The sequence below is a fragment of the Lygodium microphyllum genome, chromosome 9 (assembly GCF_053477565.2).
Source record: "Lygodium microphyllum isolate KBCC chromosome 9, Lygodium_microphyllum_v1.1.10, whole genome shotgun sequence".
NCBI lineage: Eukaryota > Viridiplantae > Streptophyta > Polypodiopsida > Schizaeales > Lygodiaceae > Lygodium > Lygodium microphyllum.
Genome location: NC_141143.1, coordinates 163,198,362 through 163,216,904, shown reverse-complemented (window position 1 = coordinate 163,216,904; position 18,543 = coordinate 163,198,362).

The window sequence follows — 18,543 nt, the reverse complement described above, 5'->3', positions numbered from 1 at the left end:
CACTTCCGTTGTGATATAGACTTAGTGGGATCTAAGTGACAAACCCCTGTTCCAAGGGAGTGCCGAACAGTGGTCATTTGGAAAACCTACTGATGGACTACAGAAAGGTGCGCCTTGGAATGAGCCTAGCAAACACCTCACAGTTGGTATTAGAGTGCATGTTAGTATAGAATACGATGTAAGCTTAAGAAAAATATTTTTTTGACATAGCCTAGGACATGCTTTCTTCTCTTTGTTAATGTATGCTTTTGAATTATGGCAGAATAACAAATCTTGAAAACAATTCTTGATCTTCCAGTAATGTTTATGTTAGTTATGCATTCATCAAGTTTTGCCTAGAGAAATCAAATGATGCGGATATTAGATCAGTTGTACAACCCCTCGCCTCTATATCATGAAAGATGGTGGATGATTAGCAAAGGATACTGCTATATCGATACAAGCTGTCTAGCTTATCTTCAAAATAATCTGAAAAGGGAAAAATGGATAGATCTTAAAGTTGTCGAGATTTACCTATTTTATGAAGCGAGTGTAAACTCAACCCTCTATACTAGAGGCAAGAAGATCAAACTAAACCAGTATATCTATGAGGAAGTTACGAAGATCCTTCCAGTCGACAGAGTAAAAGTCATAGGTCGCTCTAGCCACCACAACTACAAAAAGGACGGATTTCCTAAACTCCCTTAAAAATATAGATTCCTAGATATCTACTCTTAGAATATCCAAGTTACTTCATAAAGGATATATCAGAGTGTTATTCTTAGATTGTAGTAGGGAATCCTTTTTTGAAAAAAAATAAGATGAACGTGTGAGCTATCTGATTACATTGTACATCCGTGGTAATAAAGATTGATTGATACTTTATCAATGAGAGAAATAATGGAACCTTATTTTCCCTTGGAACCTCTAAAATTACAGTTTAACTTTAGCAATGGGAAAAGAGTTTTAATTGAAATTATTTCAATAAATTAAGTGAGAAATAATTTCAGTATCAAACTCTAATATTAAGCTATATAAATTTCATAAAATTTAACTTGGGAATTGTTAAAATTTTCCCAGAATTTCGCACCCACAATAATTCCCAACAAAGCCCAAGAGAAAAGGAATCTTTTGAAGCAAGTCAAACCTCTGGAATTTGATGGGAATGGCAAAAATATGGAAGCCGATGCATGCAAAAATTTGGATCGAATCCATTGAAGATTATTTTACTGTTGTTGGAACTATCCCAGCCAACCAAGCCATGATAGCTAAGCTAAAATTAATTGGTGAAAATCAACTTTGGTGGAAGCAATGGTGCCAAGATCAAGGTGTCCCTGAAAATACCATTACTTGGGATTTGCTTAAAGAAGTTGTAAGAGGAAGATATTTACCTCCAGCTTATCGCACCCAGAAGATGAATGAGTTCTTTAATTTGAAGCAAATGGGACTGACCTTGGAGGCATATTACTCCAAGTTTGTTTCACTTCTTAAATATGCCCCCTCCATGGATACTGCTCAACAAGTGTCCAAGTTTTGCAATAGGCTAAATTCTCCTCTGAACGCTCAGTTGGAATCAATGCGCCCAATAGTCCTCCAAGATGCTTTGATTCAAGCTGCTCCTATTATGTGAGAAGTACAACCAAAGCCTAAAAATAATAAGTTATGGAGCTACAATAACCAGAACAAAGGAGGATTCAAAGGTCAAGCAAAAAGAACCCAAGGCCAATTTTACCAAGGTCAAAAGAAAAAGACAAAATCCAATGCAGTTGGAAATTTTGTTCCTACCCAAGGAAACAATGATGGTCTTAGGTGCTTTCACTGTAATGAGCTTGGACATTTTAGGAGAGATTGTCCAAAGCTTGGTGGAAACCACCGCCAAGGCCAATTTGGAGGTCAAGGTAGAGGTGCCCAAGGTCGTGGTCAAGTAGCTATGGCAAGAGAGAGAACATCAAATCAGGAAGGGTCCAAATCATCAATATTCGATAATACCAACACTAGCTAGTCATCAAGGTGAATCATTTAAAATTTTGATTGACTGTGTAAGTACACGCTCATTTATTTTACCCAAGTGTACTAAGAAGTTAAGAATAGATACAATAAATGCATCAAAACTGCTTGTGGAATTACCAAATGGAAACGAAGCACTTTCTACTAGCAAAGTGCCAAGGTAGAGTTTAACTTAGGAGAAAACCTTTTAAGTATGAGTTTCAGAGTAATGAACTTAGGAGATAATGAATGTTTACTAGGGATGGATTGGTTGATTCCTAATGATTCTCATATCCATTGTGTAAAAGGTCAAGTCACATTTCAGGATTTGAACGGTGAAATAGCAACTACACAAGGTGAAACATGGAAACCTAAAGTTCATTTAGCAAAAGCTTCTCGAATTGTGAAAGGATTACATGTTTACTTGATCAAGCTTAACAAGGTAAATCAAGATGGTCAAACACAAAAGAACAACCATCCTGGTTAAAAGAGTACGCCGACATATTTCCTAAAGAGCTAACTGAGTTACCTCCAGAAATAGAAGTCGATCGTGAGATCAAACTTGTTCCAAGAGCCGCTCCAGTAGCAAAAAGACCTTACCAAATGTCTATTCATGAAGCCATCAAACTAAAAGAGCAACTCAAGCAGAACAAGGGTATATCCAGCCAAGTAGTTCACCATGGGGAGACCCAATATTATTCCAAAGGAAGAAAGATGGAACTCTTTGTCTTTGTATCGACTACCGAGGGCTAAACCAGGTAACAATAAAGAATAAGTACTCGATCTCGAGGATAGACGAGCTTCTTGATTGTCTACAAGGAGCAAGGATCTTTTATAAGATTGATCTTCGATAAGGATATTACCATATTAGAATCAAGGATGAAGATATTCCTAAAACCGCCTTCAACACAAGATACGGTCATTTTGAATTCATCGTGATGTCATTTCGGTTGACAAAAGCCCCAGCTACCTTCAATAGGTTAATGTAGGACATTTTCAGACCTCATCTCGATGACTTTGTTCTTGTATTCTTTGATGACGTCCTAACTTATTCTAATCCAGGAGACAATGAGAACACACAAGTTATATTCCAAGAAGAAGAAGTGTGCCTTCTTCAAAAGAAAGATTTACTTGGGATTCATAGTGTCTATTGAAGGTATATCAATAGATCTTGCCAAGGTCAAAGATGTTCAAGATTGGCCACCTCCAACCATTATCAAGGAAGTGAGAAGTTTTCTAGGTCTAACAGGATGGTACAGGATATTCATTAGATACTATGCCCAAATCAAGGAAGTGAGAAGTTTTCTAGGTCTAACAGGATGGTATAGGATATTCATTAGATACTATGCCCAAATTGCAGCACCTCTTATAGACCTACTCAAAAAGCAAGTTGCCATTATCTAGACACCAATTAAATAATCTAGCTTTGAGCAACTAAAGCATAGTTTGATAAGTGCTCCTATCTTAAGGCTACTTGACTTAAGCAAGGAATTTGAAGTTGTCACAGATGCCAAATTTCTTGCATTGGGATGTGTACTAATGCAAGAAGTTCATCCTATAGCTTACTCTTCAAGAGAATTGAAAGTCCATGAAAAGAGATATGCTACTCATGACCTGGGGTTGTTAGCTGTGATCAACGCTCTCAACTTATGGAGACATTACTTGCTTGGAAATAAGTTTTCCTTAGTCACAAATCATAAAAGTCTCAAGTGGATTTTTACTCAGCTTGATCTTAATATGAGCCAACGACGGTGGATCAAGATGCTATAGGAATATGACTTTGAAATTAAGTTTAGACCTGGTAAAGAAAATGTAGTAGCAGATGCCCTTAGTCATAAAGCCTTTCTTAATGCTCTTATCACTGAAGAACCATCTAGGGCAGAAACTCTGGCTACAATGGTATCAATGCCAACTAATCCTATCATCAAGTTGATTGGTGGTCTCAATTAGCTGGGACCTTTTCTAAATCGGCGATAGAAATAGAAAGATGACCAATTAGTTGTTAAGTAGAATTGACTTGCATTGTTTTAGGGGGTCGAAATGGGATTTTGCCTTATGAACAGGACGGTTAACATACCGCACTCCCCTCTGTCTCCCATTCTCTTTGAACCAAGTGCAATGGCAAGCCTGCTTCAGTTCGAGTAAGCCTGTAGGAAGTGGGAACTCGAAATTACTTACACTAGCTAGCTGTTAAGAGACCCGTCCGATTTTAGAAACCCGAAAATTTAGGTTGAACCCAATGGGTTTGGTCAAAACACTTTCGTTGCAATGTAGACTCAGTGGGATCTAAGCGACAAACCCCGTGATGTTCCAAGGGAGGGTAGCATCATTTGGAAAACCTACTGATAGACTACAAAAAGGTGCACCTTGGAATGAGCCTGACGGACACCTCACAAAGGACAACAATTATATGTCTCAAACTTTCTCATTAATCTCTTCATTTGTGGCCCTACTACTTGCCAATGCTTATTGCAAGCTCCCTTTGTCAACATTGAAGGCCATAATGCTATCCATCAATCATATTCATCGTTCTTGCTAAAATAATAGGGGCAGCCATGGATTCTTGGTAAGAGCTTTGGATCTTTAATAAACTCTTCAATCTATTCTTCCCAAGTACTTCAACAAGTATAGTTAAGGATTGCATCATCTTCATTCAAGTTTGATGGCTTGATGCTCAAAGATTCAAGAGAGTTAGTCCATGACAATTTGCACATATTCTTGAAGATTTGAAGGGGCTTCTAACTTCTACTTGCTTCTAGGGGTGAGGTTAAGCTCAAACATCAATTATTTCTTTCAACATTTATCCATCTTTCCAACATTGAACCATGGTCGGCAAGAGGCATTTTAGGGCACAAGCATTCATGGAGATCTATCAAGAGTAGGTTCAAATATTGTGAGAAGACTCGTCTAAGGCCAACATTATAGAAGATTTCATCAAGATTTGAAGCTTTCTTGGTTCTTGAAGGCAAAGGTGATTGCCTACAACAACCAAATTTGAGCCAAATCTTTTTTAGAGACTCAAGTATTGAAGTTGGATCATTCTTTGCCAATCTTGAAGCCTATTCACTGAAGTTGGAGCCGATATCATGTGGATCAAGTGGCATTGAAGGTTCTTCATAGTTGTATGCATTGATTTTAATCTATTTGAAGAGGTATGTTCATGTCATCTCCCATTCAATTTTCAATTCTTAATCTCTCTTAAATCTCTTAGTGAGCCTAATCCATTGTTGTGAAAGAGAAGAAAAACGACTAGCTCATTTATCCATTAGAGGTTGCCTATCACTAGAGCTTCCAGCCCTCTAACTTTCAATGAAGGAGACCTAGGAGAGAGGGGAGAGGGGACAGACTGCAAAGAGGAGAGAGAAATAGGAAGAAGATGAGAGAAGAAGAGAGAGAAAGACTAGGAGTAGAGAGAGAAATACAAGAAGAGGAGAGAGAAATGGTTGGTAGCCATGGAAGGACAGAGAAGGTGAAGAAGGTGAAAGGACAGATGTATATTTATCAAAATGGTACCTATGCAGTGTCCCTTACACCTTTTATACTTAATTCAACATGACCTAAGTATTTCCCCTCCATTACAATCCATCCCCACTCAAAGTGAAGTTTTTGTCCTCAAAAACAAAGATCAGACTTATTGGTATAGCCAAGTAGTGGGCTGCAAAGTACTACTCTATACAGTATTACAAGTGGCAAAAGATAGTGGGGGGGGAGGGGGGGTTCTCGGCATAGACCCAGTAAAAGATTGCCTAATATTCAAGAGTAGTACTAGTCTATGCAGAGGGTCAAGGTCAGCCCGTAGCCACCCGGATCAAAAGGGAAAGTGGTATCACTACCATGCATTGGATCAGCAGTGGTATCGCTACCATGCATTAGATTAGCTTCCATAAGGTCAAAATCAAGTACAACTAGAAGCATGATCAACATGGTGGTATTCGCTAACTCTTCCATAAGCCTCTCAGGCATCACCATGCTCTGTATGACTGAAGCATATGAGGCTAAAGTCACCATTGCATGGATTGCATCAGCCCCTAAGTGCTGCATATTCATGGACCTTGCATTCTTAGTGATGTCCAAGCATTTAAACTGTAGGTCTGTGGACTGAAGGGGCTCCCGCGTGGGGTCATGATCATCCAAATCCACATCCTGCCCATGATCTTCTTTCTTGAACTGAAGGTCTTGTTTTTTACCCACACCAAAATGGTCCTCAGCAAGATCTTCTCCATCATTTGGATCATAATATTCTAATACCAAGAGTATTTTTGCTGTCTTTGCCGTGCATGTGGCTTCATGATCACAAGATATCGACTTAGCACATCAATAGCATAAGCCCGCAGCATGTAGTTCCTGTATCGTATCACTAGTAAGGTGTCTAATACGTTTAGCCTTAGATAGCAATCTACACACATGCTCATCACCATTGGTCAACTCAGTAATAGTTCTGACATGCTGCTCATAGTCATCTTGCTGCTCATGTACAACAAATGGTTGTCCATGCCCATGACTATAATGATCATGCTGTCCATATGGATGGTCATACCAATGTGGCTGCTGCTCATAATGATACTCATGATGTCCATACTACATGTGGTGATAATAGCCCTGCTGCACATCACACGCATAACCGTCATAAGCATGTTGCCTTTGATCATTGAGCCCACAGCATTGGTCATGCTATCCATAATCTCTATGAGAATGCATGTCACAAAAATGTTCATGATGCTGCCCAAATACATCTATTTGCTGTTGCCTACTACCAAAACCTTGGCCATATTGTTGCCCATAAACATGATGCTCAAGATTGCATGATGATTGTCCAACATGACTACAACAGTGTCCTTGCATCCTAGGCTGGCCATAAGTATGATGATTGGCAAGTCCACGAGCATAGGTATCGGCATGATGTCGGTCATAATCATTTGCTTGCCACTCCTGCATTGCATCAGGGTCTCCATGAGGCAACTGCCCATATGGTTGCGTGGCATAATAATCTCCATATGCATGATGATGATCCTTAAAGTCATAGGATTCTCGATGATTTCCATAGCAATACTTCCTAGCATGCCTATGAGAAGGCTCGGGCTATTGCCCATAATAATCAGGCTGTCCATGTCCGTGGCAAGGTACACAACATGTACGACCAAATTCGGCATAAACATAATCATTATGTTGCTGTCCAAATCTTGATGCAACTGTTGTTGCTTGTAATGTGCTAATGGTTGTTTAAGCTGCTGGGTAAAAGGTTGCCATTGCACCTCAAAAGGCTGGTGTGATTGCATTAACTGTTGCTGAATTACCTCAGAAACTTCCTCCATCTTATGCATGTTATGCATGGTGTTGCCTCAACCTAGCACAACTCTTGCTTCTGCTTTAGCCTCAACTCACATTTGATTAGTTAATGGTCATCAGAGCAATCTCTATTCTCCATACTTTGTTCACTCATCTAGGAGTCTCACCCAAAAGTCAGACCTGCCACTATTGTACCATCATCCCATCTCACAAAAGTCAGACCAACTCAGAAGATTGACTATGTGGCCTGGTTCAGATGTTGTCAACTCCAAGGCATGTCCTCTAGCAGACGCTCATCTTACCATAGCAGCATCTTGATGAGTTGACAAGGGAGGCACTCTAGGGTTGACTACAGGGATGCTTGTTGTGTTACATGTAGGATAGCACACTAGGATTCCAAGCCTGCACAATTGCATGCAATCATATGTTGTCTGGTGTGTACTGTGATCCAAATATATCATGCCTTGTTCATCACATTAGTATGTTCAATCTTGCATGCATACATGATCTTTTGATGGAAGTCAAGCATCCATATCCCCATATCAGAATTGAGCCAATTCTCTATTTCTGAGTCCTCAACTATGCAGTTGCCATGGAGCAAGATGTAGCACACTAGGAATTCCATAAACATGTGAGGTTACTTTCCTTTGCATTGTATCGCCAAGAGCAAAATGAGACTACTTCATTTGCAACATATTGGCATCAATCTTAGGGTACAATCATTGCACCTGCACCAGCTTAGCTTCCAACTTTCTTCTGAGCTCCTTGCGCTGTTCTTTCGTCATTTCCATAGGAGCTATGGTCATCATGAATCCTTCCACCAAAGAGTTAGAAAGCCAACCCTGCAAATTGAAGTTAAGAGCTTGTTGCTCATCTCTCCATGTGCATTGCACTTAGTGTTTAGATGCATCGCCTCATAAAAAGGAGAAACACGGAAGTGCATTAGCACAAAGGGGTTACTGAAGGTTCCTCTGGGATTCCTGTTTGAATTGTGATGTTCTTTGACCATTCATAAACCTAACACAATTCAGTATAGCATTCAAGAGCTAAAAACATCTGTAAAGTTCCAACAACTAGGAAGGATCCCCAGATCTCCACTGGAAACGAATTTTGCTCCAACATGACGTATGAAGGTGAATTCAATCCAAAAGAATTACGCTAACCAAACACCAGAAACCAAGCCTCTAGCTCTGACAAATAGGCCCCATTCAGGTTTTCCCTCAGATGTTCTAGCATCATGTATGCAACCTAGGCGCAAGGAAACTTCTGATGACTTCAGATTTAAAGGAATGTAAGCCAGCCAAAACTCGAGACAAAGCTAGACTTGGGAAGAAGCATAAGCAAAAGTGATGGTAGCAGGGGTATAGACAATGCATGGAGCATGCTGCTCAAAACCTTTTGATGGATCAATGGTACCCGGGTTGCATCCTTCACATGTACAGGACCTGGTCAACAACTCCCAAAGGGAGTTATTGCATCAAAGATTTTTCTTGTATCACCACACACTGAGATAAAGCGGAATCAACATCAATCTGTCACTCACTCTAACAAATTCATCAGAGGGCTTGGCCACACGCTAAGCCTTACCATACATCAGCTATTGGAAGAGGTCAAGAAACCCAATCAATCTCGAAGCATAAGGTCTATGGACTGTGCAATATAAGGAATCACATAAGAGGATGAAGACGATTATGATGTGGATTTATGTACCAAATCTGGGCAAATTATGAGGCTCTCACCAAGGCCAAAAGCTTCTCAACCCTCTGATCACATAGGCTAAAGGAGCATCTGTTGGCTTCAAATGAGCCACAGGAAGGCGTGCATCACTTGCGGAGTGATTCCCCTCTCATGAGACGAGTCGTGCATTCTTTTCTCTGTTTTCTCAACACAGTGGAACTTGCTCCTGATGTTGATTCCGAAGCAGTATTGGTTGCTACTCAATGTCTTACAGATGCATTTGGACTTGAAATCTCTGAGTTGGATGATTCAATACCAGACTTGGTCCCGCAGTCAACCTCAAGAACTCCCGGCTTGCATCGCAGCCTGTAGATAGCCATTCCGTCTCCCCAGGTTGCAAATGGAGCCTAGACAGCCATTCCGTCTCCCACAGGTTGCAAATGGAGCTTATGTCGCTCATGACTTCTGGAGATCCTAGAATATCTGCATTTCCAAATGGGGACAATATATTCTCTTGGATTGGGACGATCAAAGGTAGCACTGGAACAGTATATGAGGGCCTTTCTTATAAGCTATCTCTTTGGTTTCCAATAGAGTACCCTTTTAAACCACTGCTAGTGAAGTTTGAAACCATGTGCTTTCATCCTAATGTGGATCAGTATGGCAATATTTGCTTGGACATTCTTCAGGATAAATGGTCATCTGCATATGATGTTCGCCCCATCCTTTTATCTATTCAAAGCCTGCCCATCTTGATCTGCTTGATCTTTGGACGAGGCTCTGGAGGATTTCGGGCTGGAGTTGAGCATCAAATCCTCTGCAGCAGCTTGATCTCTGGATGAGGCTCTGGAGGGTTTCAGGCTAGAGTTGAGCATCAAACTCACATTGATCTGCGAGGTTAGGGTGTTAGTTAAATATTATTACCACACCATAACCCAGGCCACAAGTTGGCAAGTTCCGGCAGAAGTTGCAGAGTTTCGTAAAAAGCAAAGTGAGGAGGCTTCCGCTAAACTAGCTACAAGTTTACTGCAGGCTACAAAAACAAATAGTGAGAAAGGTCCCATTGCTTTCAGTTTGAATGTGCCTGGTGTGGGTATGTTGGGGCGGGATGCACACAAAGCACTTGTACCAACTGCAAGCTCTTCTACTCTGGACTTAGTTAAAAAAAAGCTGCAAGATTCTGCATCTCCAGGATTAGATGGACTTGCTAGCAGTTTGAGTGTTTCGACAGTCGTAGATGGATCAAGCCTTACAAATAATGTTGCTGCTAGCAAGAATCCAATACTAGAAGGCAGTAAGGAAAAGATCAAGGAGAGCACTGCTGAGAAGTCATCATTTGATTCATCCTCTGACAGTGAGGATGAAGATAAGGGTCCAATAAAAGATGAGCGCGTGGCTCAATTCAAGGAAATGCTAAAAGAGAAAGGCGTGCCTTACAACGTCAAATATGTGGACCTCGTCGATAAGCCCGACTAGTTTCTCAAAATCAACCTTGAAGGAAAGGTGCCCTCAAAATTGAAGATGGTTTACCATTTTGTCTCCTTGCTCCAGATTCAACTGAGCCTCTTGCCATAACTTGTGTGGAGTCCAAGAAAGCTGCCAGTACCTTGTAGTACTCCATTAATTTTCCTTACAGCTCCTGTACCTGTTTGACTAGGGTTTCTCTTTTTTTTTTCTTTTTTTTTTTGAAAACTATAACTAGATGTGAGGAAGGAGAGAGAAGACTGGATCAAAGACTGAAGCTCTGATACTAATTGTCATGAAGGAGACCTAGGAGAGAGAAGGAGAGAAGAGAGAGACTGCAGAGAGGAGAGAGAAAGAGAGAGAAAGAGGGTGATGAGGAGAGAGAAAGGCTAGGAGTAGAGAGAGAAAGACAAGAAGAGGAGAGAGAAATGGCTGGCACCCATGGAAGTACAGGGAAGAAGGTGAAGAAGGTGAAAGGACAGATGTATAATTATCAAAATGGTACCTATGCAGTGTCCCTTACACCTTTTATACTTAGGTCAACCTGACCTAAGTATTTCCCCTCCATTACACCATTTTGTTAGCATCTTCTTCATTAGGACACCTAATCCTAACATTGGCTTGGTTGTTTATCGTCTTTAAGTATTTTGATGGAAAATATAATATAAGGGTAAGTGGAAAAGTTGTAAAGCAATAAGTCACTATTGAATGGTAAGATCTTTATCCAATCTCATTCTATTCAAACCTTATATCAATTAATACCTTGCATATCATTGAAAATCACAAATAATCCTTTCAACCCTATATCTCATCAATGTTTTTTTAGCCTTAGCATGTACTTTCCATGTCTATACACATGAGGAAAATCAGATGTCAAGCAAGTCGAAAAGACAAAGAGAGGTGACCTTCCCTTATTGATTATGATCCTAAAGGGGTGCACAACCCAGCCCGGGAGGAAATTTGCACATCCCTGGTGATCTAGAGTCCAAAAACACCATATTGGGGAATATGGGAATTTCCCATAAGTTTGGGACACGTGGTCAAATCTTTGGATTTGTCATAACTTGAACACTATAACTCCAAATCGAGTGCTCTATAGCTTGACAGATTCCATTTTTCAAGCGCTTTTCAATGATAGGTCACACCATATGGTTTTGAGAAACTTATGGGCATGTTATCCAGGTGCCACCTTTTTAGTATTCAAAAAATGGGGGTTGGGAGATTCCCAAACTCACTAATATTGTGTTCAAAATATTATTTTCATGTACATTTACTTTTTTTGCAAAGATTTTTCATGAGAAATTGAGTTATTGTAGGATTATGGCCTATTGAAAAGTTGCAAGTACAAATAGGGAAAGAGACAAAAGGTGTTTCAGTTTTTGGGGGTTTCCTACAGACATTGCATGGATCATAGATTTAAGATAGCATAGTTTCAGTCATATCTTTGAGATTGCAAGCCTTTGTTGTATCCTCCAAGTGTTCCATCATCTCTTATAGGTGCCTATAGGTATCTACATGTGTTACAAGTGATTTGGGAACACTTACAAGTCAAAACAAGACTATAATAAGTCTAGTATAAGATGGAGGATAGATAATTATAAAGATTGAGCTACAGAATTTCTCTATACATCCATAAACCAAGCTTAATGGCTCCTTGCATGGAAGATTACCTTAGCTTCATTTTGAATCGAAAATCTTATCAAATTTGACATTTGTAGCCCAAGATATAGCCAAATTGTTGGTCATTATGGGCAACACTCTTATACATATGGCTAAGAAAGAACAAAAGGAAGGACAAAATCATGGACAAAGTTAATGATGAATATGTTAGGGCCTATCAAATTGATAAAGATATTCAAATGAAGCTCTCAACCATCACCAAGAAGATGAGCAAACAATTGTATTCAATGCTCAAAATATTCACTATGTGAATGAGGATATTCATGCCTCTCAAGAGTCTAGTGATTACATACAATTGTTAAAGGAGTTGAATCACATGCATGTGGGTGTTCTTGGTGCTTTTCATCTACTCAACAAGTCTATGGATAGAATGGACATTAGGATTAATAAATTGATAACAGTCATAAAAGGTTTGACTAGTAATATGCAAAATTCATAGCCTACTGAAGACCCTATTCTAACCTCGCATCATACTAATCCAATCCCACAAGATATTCTTAATAGAAGATATTTCAATCAGCCACATGGACCTAGTTTTTGAAAGGGGCAGCCATCAAAGAAGATAGAGACATGACATTAGCCTCAAGTACAAGCTAAAGACAAAGCAAGGCCTCAATTCAACCCAAAGGATGATGATAGACAAGAAAATGACCTTAGGAATGAAGACAATTACCATGGCTATGATCTGTTTTACAAATCCTTTTACATTTAGCTCCCAACCATGCAAAAGAAAGTGGAAGCTTATAACCAACACAAGAGTGAAGATAAGCATGAAGGTAGAAGATTGTTTCATGATGGACAAACAAATAGGGAGCAACATTCATTCACTCAGCCTTCTACCCATGGATTTGGGGATTGAGCTTCTCATGGATTCGGTAGCAATCAATTTGAATATCCCTCCTTTAGATAAAATTCGTGGAGTAAGGACTCATGGAAACAACATTTTTATGGACAACCTAATGCAAATTCATCAATACATTACAATGATAAAGAATACAAAGAGATAATCAACATTCCAAATTTCAAAAGAGACAACTCTTAACCAACCGAATGGGAGGAATGGATTAAAAAGTTGGAGTTGTACTTTACATTCTACCCCTGCAATGTTGAAGCTTAGATTTACTATGCAACCCTTCATCTTAAAGGATATACTCACACATGGTAAACATACATGAGGAAAATTGGAGGAGTTTTTTTACTTGAGAGGAGTCTAAGAAGGCTATGCTTGATGTTTTTGTTTTTGCTATGGAGAAAGAAAAGTTGCAAACCAGATGTCATTGGATCTTCAATGAAATCTTTAGTAACCATGGATCTTTAGCAACATACAATCATTGTGCTCTCCCTAGGGATATGTCTATCTTATTATACAATGCTTGTCCTCATGCATATGTGATTGGGAGATAGATCAAGCTCCAAGCAAGCTTAATGTGTTGTCCCAAACTTAAGAACCCTATTAGTGCATGGCTTTATTATGAAGTGAAGTCTCAAGGTGGGTGATAGGTTGTCCAAGTAAGCCTAGGGTGTCATGCCCTTGATGTGCCCTAAGGTTGTGCTATGGGAGGAGGACTAGGGGGTTAGAAGTAGAGTCGGCCAATTGAGGCCAACGGATGAGCTTAAGCTAAGGATACCTAGGTGTAGTGATCGTGTTCTGCACCTATCTAAATTGGAGTTATATATATATATATATATATATATATATATATATATATATCTCCATTTTTCTTCTTCTTTCTCTTTAAAAATAAGTAAATACGATCATTATTCCTTTGAAAGTGATTGCAAGTTATAGCTAAGACATCCCTTGCTAAGCATACAGCCTTGATAAAGGATTTTGGGTCGTAGCTTGATAAAGGATTTTGGGTCGAAGGTGTGAGTACAAAAAGCAAACCAACTTCCCACCATCTATTCCAGTAACAAGATGCAATAGGATGGAAAGAGTATGGCATATAGGTATAAGAAAATCATGGTCACTCTATTTATGCTAATGTTGATGTCAAAAAATAGTAGGGGTTGTCCATCTTTGTAGGGGGTAGGGTTTGTTCTAGCAATTTGATTAGGAGGTGACGTTAATTATAGATGGTGATAAAGGTAGGGTTGGGGCAATTAGGGCAATTAGTGAAGTGGTTGAAGAACTTATTAGAATGAGGGTCAGAGGTCTTGAGGTTGAACAAGTACATCTTTTCATGTTTAGTGGCATCAACATTGGGGATCTTTGGGAAGTTGTACTGGTCATGGTGTAATCATGATGTGTATGCTACCTATGATAAGAGCAATGAAGTTTTCTAATATTTGGAATGTTAAACTTGCAGTGTCATCAATTGTTAGGATAGAATATTGCCATTCCAGGTGAAGCTTCAAGATTTCTCAAGTCAATATCCCAAATGGTCACCTTAGCTTTTGCCTTCTTGAAGCTAACAAGCTTTTGAGAGTGTGTTTTCATCTTGTTGCTCCTTTCATTTCTTCACAATGCTCTTATCTACCCAAATCAATGTCTATATAATTCTTGGGGGTAGAGCCTTTCAAAGCTTTGTTTCCTCAAAAACGTTGAAGTTGAATACTATGGTTTGTTCTCCTCCTGGATCTCCTCCTAGCTATTGGCACTCCATCACTAGTTCATGTAGATCTTCTTGCTACTCTTCATATCCTCTGTAGTCAAGTAGATGGTCAATCACCTTCTGAGTGTGTTGTTGTAAGGTACTCAACAATCTTAAGCTGCGCTCCTACATATTCTTAATGCCAACTCCACTATTGACAAAGGTCCTTGAGGCACGTTACTTGCACTCTTCCTTGACTCACTAAATTCTTAGGTCTCCACAAAGTCTATCTACCAAGGAAGACAAGATTTATAACGAATCCATAGGAAAGGATAGCTATGATCTAGAGGGTTCTGTTTCTCCTAGCCCCATAGCTTCCAACTCTTGCTCTTCTTTCCCGTTACCCTCTAAATGGCATCTAAGGATTTCTTTGTTTAGGACCAAAAGATTAAGCATTGGCCAAAATCTAGGTTGCTCAATGCTATATTGGCCAAGCTCAATTGCACCTTCAACTCTGCTACATTATTAGTGTTGGAGGTGGAGACCATATGGATGGTTTTTTCTATAGATCTCACATTGTTGTGTCATTAGAAATTTATACACATTTGCCCATTGTGTTAAGATGACATGCTTTGCTTAGTAAATTTGCTAATTCGTTAGTCAGCTTCCTGAATGCTTCCCCCAAGTATTTCTCACTTTATTACTTCCTCAATTGTGATTTCTACTTGTGCCTTACAACGCAATTCTTGAACTTACTTATTAGCTTCAATTGATGGTCTGGATCTAGGTACTCACCTGCTTTGGCTGAGATGGCCATTTTGATGTGGGGAGTAGAGGTAGTGTGTTCCACACTAAAAGTGATACATGTTTGATATTGAGGTTAATCCTTCACTCTTCGACCTAAGGGTGACACATTTAGCTCACTCCTTTGAATTCTTTCTTCTACTGAAAATGCTAGTTGCTAATGATGGTCTAAGGATATTAAATCCTCCTTACTTAGCCTATGCTCTAGTGATAGCATTGATGGATATGGGGATTATATCTCCATCTTTCAACACTTCTACTGAAAAGAGACTCAAGGGCACTACGGGAACTATGGCCTTACTAGTACTAGCTTTCCTCTTCGGATAGTCTAGGTATACGTATGCTGCCAAGAGACACCTACATGAGGGGATGAATGTCTTAAATGGTTATCCATTAGCGTGGGGCATGTTCTTAAGAGAGAATTATTTTCCTCTTGGGCCAAAGGTCAATGGGGATGCCTATCCTTTCTAGGCATGAGACTTGAAGGTGTGAATGCGGGTGAAGTTGTCTGTGGTGGTTGTGGTGATGCCACAACATCCACTTCACAAGTGCTAGCATCTACGAGTTTTAATTAATTAATGAAATTCCAATGCTTTTATAACTTATTATGGCTACTTTAATTTAGTTAATGAATTTACTGATATGATTTTTTGAATTTTTGACAGTTGATGTGTAGAGCAAATATACATTGGATATGTGCGACATGCAAGATTTAATTTGGAGAATTCTTCATTCATCTATTTAATAAGATGCGCTGCCATTTAGCCTATGGCATGTGCACAACCCTTTTGTAAATATTTATTGACATTCTAGATTTAAGAGAGATATGCTAAATATATTTCATAAATATTTTATGGTTCTAGATGCCAATGGGTTGTGCAACAACTTGCAACCATCAACTTAGTGAACTAAAACTCTTTTCACCTAAAGAGTGATGTAAAGGGCTAACTTTGGGCTCAATTTTCTCCACTTTCTCTTTTATCTATTTTGAATTTTATTTTGTACAAGTCTTTTTATGAGAAAAAGAGAGAGAGATGGAGCTTATTCTATTTGATGCATGTGCATCTCTCATTTGATCTATGCAATAGTGGTATCAGAGCCCAGCCTACATCTAGGGCTTCTAATCACCTATCCTCTTGCATGAAGGCGAGCTCTCTGGAGCAATCAAGTGCTCTACAAGTTGTCTTAGACCAAACGGACTGCACGGTTGGATTCTTGGTGGTTCAAAACCCCAAACCCCTCTATCTCTACTTAGAAGTTCTCCAAATTTGTCAGACATTGAAATCTCCCATCCTCCCATGATGGCACCATGTTTCTACTTGTCCTGGTGCTTTTGAGTTAACAAAAAAACTAATTAGGATTAAGAATCTTAAGTCTAGCTTAAGCTCTTTTTTAATTTTTGTAGGGGAGGCATTTTTTTTCAATTGACAGCTGATTCAACGACATACTCCTAGATGAATCCATCAAGTTTCTTTTCAAAGGATTATTCAAGCCTTAGTTACTACTACTACTACTTACTCAAGCCAACTTACTTTCTTTCTACATCGTGCTACATGCTGATCTCCCTAGTTTGCACAAGTCGCATCAGCTGACTTAGTGCCTGCAAGAGGTGGTTCTTGTGCAACCTCTTCAAGGCTACTAAAATTTGCCAAACCCTCATCAAAAAATAATTGCCAATCTTTACCTATCTACATATAAATTCTCCTAAGAATCTACTCTCTTGTTTGGTGTTCAAATGCAAAATTTCATCATCAAGAGCAAAGCATTTCTTGAACCACAAAATTTCCTATTGACCAGCTTTCTCACCTAAACCACCGGTAATCAAGATGTCCCAAGAAGGTTTGTTTGCTATGGCCAATTTCGATTCACCTTCATCACTTTGCAAACCAACTATGGAGCAAAGCATGGATCTCTCAGTCATGTAAATTAATGAAGATTGTCAACACCGAGTGCATTTAGAGCAAGAAATTTTATCCCTCAAGCACCCGGTATCCCAAATTTCTTTTGTTGATGATTCCATGGTCCACACCATCAACGCCACCCTCAAAGCTCAATCCATCTAAAAGGAATCAAAGGTAAGTAAGTGTACTTTCAAATTTAATACTTATGATGGTATTAAAGATGGTCACAAGGTTCTTTCATGGTTGAGTCGATTTGAATCTTACTTTGATAATGAAAGTTATTATAAAAATGATAAAACTAAGTGTACTTCTCATTATCTCATCAACAAAGGTTCATTATGGTGAGATGTTACCTGCAAGAGCACTTACCATCCTCTTTCATAGTAGGAAACATTCTACAAGAAGGTTCTTAACAACTTTTTGCCTCAAACTCCATGTGCAACAACAATGGGATGCATTCATGCAGTGTGAGTGAGAAACCATTCTGCAATACACTAAAAGATTTTGGAATACTTTGCCTCAACTACAAATGGTGAAACTCGTAGCTGAGGCAACCTTCAAACAAAAGTATATGCCTGGTCTTCTTCCATTTTTCAAAGTTGAAGTAATTTATGTGTTTAAGCCTAACACTTTGGAGGGAGTAATTTCTTTGGCGCATGATATTGAGAAAAAGTAAAATAAAGATAAGTGGCGAAAACCTCAAGCTCTGACGAGTAACAACAATTTTCATTTCAATTCATTCAATCCTAATCATACTTCCAATTTTCAATTTGGCAAAAATTGTAATAACCGATGACCTTGGATGAAGAATTTCAATAATAATTTTGGCCAATTTGCTTCCAAATTTAAATCTATCTCCTTCTGAAGCCAAAAATGTCAATCTTGTTGTATCCAATACAAATTCTAAAAATGTAATCTGCTATAAATGTAATCATCTTGGCCATATCTCAAGTTGTTGTCCAATGGCAATACTCGCAAATGGAAGAAACCTACAACCCATCTCAATTATGTTGGAGCTAATGACACAATTGATGACATGGGATTTTGATAAAGTAGCATTTATGAGCAAAAATCCAAGCAAAGAAGATGATATTTCTAGTAAAATTTCCATTCATGCTTTATTGAAAATGAAATGTAAAATTCTGCATGACCATGAAATGATTGTTTTGCACGACAATGGTAGCACTCACAACTTTACTTCAAAAAAGGTAGTTAGGAAATTATACTTGACT